Here is an 8,605-nt window from a genome sequence, read left to right as displayed (position 1 = left end):
TGGGACTGTTGACCAGCCACTTATGGAGGAGGCAGTGGTGCAGGGTGAGCACTGGCAGCTGGTTACTTCCGGCAGCAGGCAGTGTTCCACCCCTGCTCCTAACCCTCCCACTGTGTTGTTACATAACCGTTACACTTTACTTTCAGCAGGAGACAAGGAGTCACCCCCCACAGTGGAGGAGACCAGGCCTTGCACCACCAAGGTTGAGCAGTCTCCTGCCACCACTGCGAGGAGGAAACGTAGGGTAGTGGTGGTTGGAGACTTTCTTCTGAGGGGAACGGAGGCACCCATCTGTTGCCCTGACAGCTCATCTCAAGAGGTATGCTGTCTGCCAGGGGCCCGTATCCAAGATGTTACGGAGGCATTGTCGAGAATTATCCGGCCCTCTGACTACTACCCCATGCTACTCATCCACATGGGATACTGCCAGGTGTGACACTGAGAGGATCAAGTGTGACTAAAGGGCTTTGGGAGTACTGGTGAAGGAGTTTGGAGCGCAGGTGGTATTCTCTTCTATCCTTCTTGTCAAAGGTAGGGGCCCGGGCAGAGAGAGGTGCATCCTGGAGGTGAATGCCTGGCTGCGACGATGGTGTCACCAGGAGGGATTTGGCTTCCTTGATCACGGGGTGCTCTTCCAGGAAGGACTGCTTGGCGGAGATGGAGTTCACCTTTCCAGGAGCGGGAAGGCCTTGTTTGGACACAGACTGGCTAACCTTGTGAGGAGGGCTTTAAACTAGGTTTGTTGGGGGCAGGTGAGCAAAGCCCAGAGGTAAGTGCTGAATGTGCGGGACTTGGAGATGGGTTGGAAATGGGGGGGACTACGGCCTATAATGGCAAGGAGAAAGGAGGGTCAGGGCACAACAGGGAGGCAAGATCAAATCAGTATCTTAGATGCCTATATACAAATGCGAGAAGTATGGGTAATAAGCAGGAAGAACTGGAATTGCTAACCAATAAATACAACTATGATATCATTGGTATTACAGAAACCTGGTGGGACGGGACGCATGATTGGAATATTGGTATGGAAGGGTACGGCTTGCTCAGGAAGGACAGACAGGGAAAAAAGGGAGGAGGGGTTGCCTTGTATATTAAAAATGTACACACTTGGACTGAAGTGGAGATGAACGTAGGAGATAGCTGTGTAGAGAGTCTCTGGGTTAAGCTAAAAGGGGTAAAAAACGAGGGTGATATCATGCTAGGAGTCTGCTACAGGCCACCTAGCCAGGTGGAAGAGGTGGATGAGGCCTTTTTTAAACAATTAACAAAACTATCCAAAGCCCAAGATTTGGTGGTGATGGGGGACTTCAAATATCCAGACATATGTTGGGAAACTAACACAGCGAGGCACAAGCTATCCAATAAGTTTCTGGACTGCATTGGAGACAACTTTCTGTTTCAGAAGGTTGACTAAGCTACCAGAGGAGAAGCTGTTCTGGATTTGGTTTTAACAAATAGGGAGGAACTAGTTGAGAACTTGAAAGTGGAAGACAGTATAGGGGACAGTGATCACGAAATAATAGAGTTTATGATCTTAAGGAAAGGTAGAAGGGAGACCAGCACAATTGAGGTAATGGATTTCAGGAAGGCAGATTTTGATAAGCTCAGAGAACTTGTAGGTAAGGTCCCATGGGAAGCAAGACTGAAGGGAAAAACAACTGAGGAGAGTTGGAAGTATTTCAAAGGGACGTTGTTAAGAGGGGACGTTGTTAAGGGCCCAAAAGCAAACAATTCCGCTGTGTAGGAAAGATAGAAAATATGGCAAAAGACCAGCTTGGCTTAACAAGGAGATCTTGCATGATCTCAAAATAAAAAAGGAGTCTCATAAAAAATGGAAACTAGGACAACTAACAAAGGATGAATATAGGCAAGCAACACGGGAATGCAGGGGCAAGATTAGAAAGGCAAAGGCACAAAATGAGATCAAACTAGCTACAGGCATAAAGGGAAACAAGAAGACCTTTTATAAATACATTAAAAGCAAGAGGAAGACCAAGGACAGGGTAGGCCCACTGCTTAGTTAGGAGGGAGAAGCAGTAACAGGGAACTTGGAAATGGCGGAGATGCTCAATGACTTCTTTGTTTCGGTCTTCACTGAGAAGTCTGGAGGTGTGCCTAACGTAGTGAATACAAGCAGAGAGAGGGTAAGTTTAGAAGATAGGATACACAAAGAACAAGTTAAAAATCACTTAGGAAAGTTAGATGTCAGCAAGTCACCAGGTCCTGATGAAATGCATCCCAGGATACTCAAGGAGCTGATAGAGGAGGTATCTGAGCCTTTAGCTATGATCTTTGAAAAATCATGGCAGACAGGGGAGATTCCAGAAGACTGGAAAAGGGCAAATATTGTGCCCATCTATAAAAAGGGGAATAAGAACAACCCAGGAAACTATAGACCGGTCAGTTTAATGTCTGTCCCAGGGAAGATAATGGAGCAGGTAATTATGCAAACACTTGGAAGGTAATAAAGTGATAGGGAATAGCCAGCATGGGTTTGTGAAGAACAAGTCATGCCAAACTAATCTGATAGCTTTCTTTGATAAGATAACGAGCCTTGTGGATAAGGGAGAAGCGGTGGATGTCATATACCTAGACTTTAGTAAGGCATTTGATACGGTCTCGCATGAGATTCTTATTGATAAACTAGGCAAATATAACTTAGATAGGGCCACGATAAGGTGGGTGCATAATTGGCTGGATAACCATAGTCAGAGAGTTGTTGTTAACGGTTCTAAATCCTGCTGGAAAGGGATAACAAGTGGAGTTCCTCAAGGGTCTGTTTTGGGACCCGTACTGTTCAATATCTTCATCAATGATGTAGATATTGGGATAGAGAGTATGCTTATTAAGTTTGCAGATGATACCAAACTGGGTGGGGTTGCGACTTCTTTGGAGGATAGGGACATAATTCAAAATGACCTTAGCAAGTTAGAGAAATGGTCAGAGGTAAACAGGATGAGGTTTAATAAAGAGAAATGCAAAGTGCTCCACTTAGGAAGGAACAATCAGTTCCGTACATACAAGATGGGAAGCGACTGTCTAGGAAGGAGCATGGCGGAAAGAGATCTAGGGGTCATAGTGGACCCCAAGTTGAATATGAGTCAACAGTGTGATGCTGTTGCAAAAAAAGCAAATATGATTCTAGGTTGTATCAACAGGTGTGTTGTAAGCAAAACTCGTGAAGTCATTCTGCCGCTCTACTCTGCACTAGTTAGGCCTCAGCTGGAGTACTGTGTCCAGTTCTGGGCACCACATTTCAAGAAAGATGTGGAGAAATTGGAAAGGGTACAGAGAAGAGCGACAAGAATGATTAAAGGTTTAGAGAACATGACCTATGAAGCCAGGCTTCATGAACTGGGCTTGTTTAGTTTGGAAAAAAGAAGATTAAGGGGGGACATGATAGCGGTTTTCAAATATCTAAAACGGTGTCACAAGGAGGAAGGAGGAAATTTGTTCCTCTTGGTTTCTGAGGACAGGACAAGGAGTAATGGGCTTAAAGTGCAGCAGGGGAGGTTTAGATTGGACATTAGGAAAAAATTCCTAACTGTCAGGGTGGTCAAATATTGGAATAAACTGCCAAGGGAGGTGGTGGAATCTCCCTCTCTGGAGATATTTAAGAACAGATTAGATAGACATCTGTCAGGGATGGTGTAGTCGGAGCTTGATCCTGCCTTGAGGGCGGGGGGCTGGACTCAATGACCTCTCGAGGTCCCTTCCAGTCCCATTATTCTATGATTCTATGATTAAGGTTGTTGAAAATCTCTCTAGGACTCTTTTTCATACAGTCTCGAAACTGAGAACACTTATGTACTTTAGATTCACAAATCATAGTATTTTAAGAGATAGCTGCAAAATGAAATAATAGCAGTGGGTATTTTACTGGTAGGTGGCAAGGTTCATTATTTCAATATTCCCATTTCTTCACCCCGACCTATTTCTGCTGCATATACCAAAGAAAATCTGGTTTGCATTTAATATAAATTCAGAATGTATTGTTTCTGGAGGGGTTTCTGTATTTAATAAATTCCCTATGGATGATTTTGAGACTTAAACAAGAAATGTAGTATTCTACCTCCTGAAAGCTAGAATTGAAACTGGATTTACAATCAGATATCTTTGATGACTATTTTGTAGGATTCTGTTTTGCATTTTAATTCAATTAATTAGAAAAAAATAGGAAAAACTTCAGTCATTTAAGGACTGGTAAAACTGCAGGAAGTATTTATTTATGAATTAAAGAAGGAAAAATAAACGGATACTACTCTCATTATTTCACTTTCCACTGAAACTTGCAAATCAAATGGCCAATCACTTGGCCAACAAGTCCCCTATTCATTTTTTGTGTCTGATTATTCATGTAGTTAAAGTATTCATTTATATTTTTAATTCTTACAAAGTGAAACTATATCTCGTGTACAAATGTACTTTAGTTTTCCTAGCAAATGTGTACAATGGAGATATATATATATAACTTTCTTATAATTTGCCAGCTGTTAAGCCAACTATAAACACACTATCTCTAGCCAATCAATTTGAGCCTTTTCTAGCTACCCCTGCAGTCTTACCAATATCTTTCCTCACACCAAATATCTATTTCAGTACATTAATTCACATTCACCTTATGCAATGAACAAGGCATCAGATTAAAATTGTATAGAACACAGAATGCATTTAAAAGTTAAGTAAACAGCATAATGCATAGCAGTTCGAAAATGGAAGATATCTGTATGATTATCAATATAGAAAGAATTTAAATTGAGTCATTTACAACAACTTTAAGAATATATAGCGAGACAAGGTGAGTGAGATACTCATCTGAAGAAGTGGCCTGTGCCCATGAAAGCTCATGATACCATCTACATGTTTTGTTAGTCTATAAAGTGCTACCAGACTATTGGTTGTTATTTCAGTTTACCTGTACAGACTAACTTAGCTACCCCCTGAAGCTTCTCTTTATTGGACCAACTGCTATTGGTGGACAAGACAGTCTTTCAATCTACACAGCTCTGTGTAAATCAAAAAGCTTGTCTCTTTCAACCAAAGAAGTCCATTCAATAAAAGAGATTACCTCACCCACACTTTCTTTCTGTAATATCTTGAGACCAACAGGGCTATACCAACATTGTAAATCTTAAAGGATTTTTTGGCAGTAGTGTTTTGGAAAGTAACCAAAACCTGTCTCAGGAAATTTTGCTGCCGACTCCACAGCTATGATGGTATCCTAAGCCAAAGTACCAGGGTATTGTCCTGCTCTGAAAGACGGGGTCAGAATTAAAAAAAATTTTCACAGAGAGTACATACATAACCCCTGCATGAATGGAGCTCCCTTTGGTGAAGAACAGATTATGTCAGACTTTGGTTGAATTAACTTCTTCAGTGTGGTTCCACAATTCTTTTATGGCATAGCTATCCCTTTCCACATCAGTTTATCTGCATTGTATTGACCAACCTTTTCCAAAACTAGCTTCTAAATTCACACGACACAAGAAAATAATTAACAGCATTTGACAGACTATCCATTTAGGTTACTAGAAGTTAACCCACTCATTCAGTGAGATGATTTGTACTCTTTTAGGGCACATCTACACAGCAGGGCTAAAGCTAAAATAAGCTACACAACTTGAGCTATATCAATTGCATAGCTTAAATTGAAATATCTTATTTCAGCTTTTGGCATTGTCTACACAGCAGTAAATCCAAGGAAGAGCACTCTTCCTCCAACTTCCCTTATTCCTTCATTCATACAGGAGTCAGAGTAAGAAATCCCTCAGCTCGACATTATTTTAGCATTATGTTGAAATAACTGTTGTAGTGTAGATGTGGACTGTGTTATTTCAGAATAATTACAGTTATTCTGAAATAATATTGCAGTGTAGATGTATCCTCAATTATATGGATGGTTAGGTGAAAATTTCAGGGAAAACTCCATGGATAAGGACTCAGACTAAATATGGGAAATATGAGGTAATTTCTGTACTGTTCTATACTGCAGTTGATCTCCTTCTTGAGTATACATTCCTTTTGTTCATTGAAGATACATTATTTTATAGTTTCTGTTAACTGAGTTCCTTGACTTTTTCTTAATTTCTACTGGGAAAACTGAATATATAGAGGAATCAACTTTCTTTCCAGTTTTTTCCTTTACCATTTTACTCAAGGTATCTTAAGCTTCCTTCACAAAAAATTTAAGGCAAATATTTGATATTCCTACAAATATATTTTATGCTTTTATAATAAAGTAACTATCAAGTAAGAAGGAACATATAATTATTTTATAGTTAATGTTTCATGGTAAACAAGTTAAGAAATGGTTATTTAACAAAACAGTCATTTAAAATAAAACTCTCATATTTTTAAATGTTGATAAACGATACAGAACATCAAAGAGATTTTGTGTTAGTTTAATATATTCCTATAATGGAAACTCTTATTCACTAGTATTATTTTTGTAGCATATCTTGTTCCTTCAATAGTTGTCATTTAAACATGAAAGTTTCCTTCAGTGCATTGCCTGAGGATATGATTTTCTAGTTTTATAAATAAATGATATCCAAAGTGATGAACTATTGGGCAAATGGAGGAAAAGTCTTATGGAATACTATCAGGGATTTTTTTAAATGGTAGCAGATAAAATATATATGCTAAAAGATATTAATTAAAATATAACTCTTCATGGTTTAAAAATGGAATTTGAAACAAGAATGTTGGTTATTTAAAACATTTACTATATTTCATCTAGATAAATGTTACTCTATACTCTTCTTTATTATCTTTTTACTTCCTGTCTCTGCATCCCATTAGTTGCAGGATAAAATGAAATCATTCAAAACATGATACTATAGGAATAGGTTGTAACAGACTAACAGAGCAGCTTGCCCATATATGGTAAGCCTACATGGAAAACAAACAAAAAAAGCCCTACAATCCCACAGCAGAGAGTCTGAGAGCATGGATCTAAGATTTAGGATTGCAGTTTTTGCTCCAAAAATGTACGTGGCATCTGATACAATGTCATGAATACTTCTCTGCCACCAGAAGAAAAGCATCTCCTGATATATATAATAGGATCACACTTGCCTTGTTCAAAGCTACAGAATATCTGAGACACATATTCATGCTGTGCTCAAGTCAAGGTCTCTTTTCTTCTCTGTCACTTCCAGCTGATTAGCCCTGAGATTGTAGCAGAAATTTTTATTACTGTATTCGACCCTAACTGCATAATCTATTGAATTTTATCCAATTTTTTGTCACTCCATTTTTCATTTTCATCCAGGTCTTCCTGTATAATAATCTGGTTATCCCATGTATAAATGAAGACTCTCAACTTTGTAACACCAGATAAATTCATTAGCAGACAGGGTGCTGCAGACAGGGGGTTTTAAGAGGGAGAGCAAGAGATCCACCGCTGAACAGGCTGCTAGGTGAATGTACTAGGTTTTGGTATGAGTGAGTTTGCTTGACTTTTTTAATTTTGAATTTTAATTCTGATTTCAGATGATTTCAGTTTCAGTTACTGTGGCAATTGGGATTGTGTGTTTGGGAGTGTTTGATCCTTTGTTCCCTTGATTGCCTTTGATCAGCCTCAGGATCAGCCATCCCCTGTGTGACTAATGAGGGGGTAGGCCTGACCCAGGTGATCACGCTTTAAAAGCCAGAGGCAGAGCAACCAGGGAAGTGAAGCAGACAGGGGAGTTTAAGAGGGAGTTTGACAGAGGAGGCCTACTATGATCAGGAAGACCTGCAACATCTGTGCCAGCATGGTTTCTGTCTCCTCTGCCTGTGCCTATAGCCAGAAAGACCACCTGACCATGGATGCCTTCACCCAGATCCTGGAATGGTTTTGCAGGGACTGTAGCTTGCAATTCCCACTTACTGAAATCCAGGCTTGGGGGAACATCCAATGTGAAACGTGCCTGCTGGAGGAATCTCTCAGGAAGCAAGTGGGAGAGCTACAGGAGGAGGTGGCCAGGCTGAGGAGCATCTGAATCCAAGAGCAATTCCTTGATAGTATTGATGTCAAGACAGCTAAGGTAGGTGTCCCACTACACAAGACTGCTGACACACCATTGGCAGAGGAGGAGATGGCCCGGGGGGGATACTGCCAGCTGGTTACTTCTGGAAAGAGTCAGTGCTCCACCCCTGCTCCCAACCCTTCCTGGGAAACCATTATGCTCTTCTTGATGCAGGATGTAAGGGTATGTCTACACTACCCCCCTAGTTCAAACTAGGGGGGGTAATGTAGTCATACGGAGTTGCAAATGAAGGCTGGGATTTGAATTTCCCGGGCTTCATTTTCATAAAGCCGGCTGGCGCCATTTTTAAATGTCGGCTAGTACGGACCCCGTGCCGCGCAGCTACACGCGGCACGGACTAGCTAGTTCGGATTAGGCTAATCCGAACTAGCTAGGAAGCCTAATCCGAACTAGCTAGTCCATGCCACGTGTAGCTACGCGGCACAGGGTCTGAACTAGCCGACATTTAGAGTTCTGTCGACAGAAGGCGTTATTGCATCTACTGTCCTTTGCGTTTACACTCTCAGGTTGACAAAGCAGCTTGCTTTGTCAACAGAACTGGATGTAGTCTAGACGCTCTTCTGTCGACAAAG

The sequence above is a fragment of the Pelodiscus sinensis genome, chromosome 4, assembly GCF_052426305.1.
Source record: "Pelodiscus sinensis isolate ZL-2025 chromosome 4, ASM5242630v1, whole genome shotgun sequence".
Taxonomy (NCBI): Eukaryota; Metazoa; Chordata; order Testudines; family Trionychidae; genus Pelodiscus; species Pelodiscus sinensis.
This window is presented reverse-complemented; position numbering follows the sequence as displayed.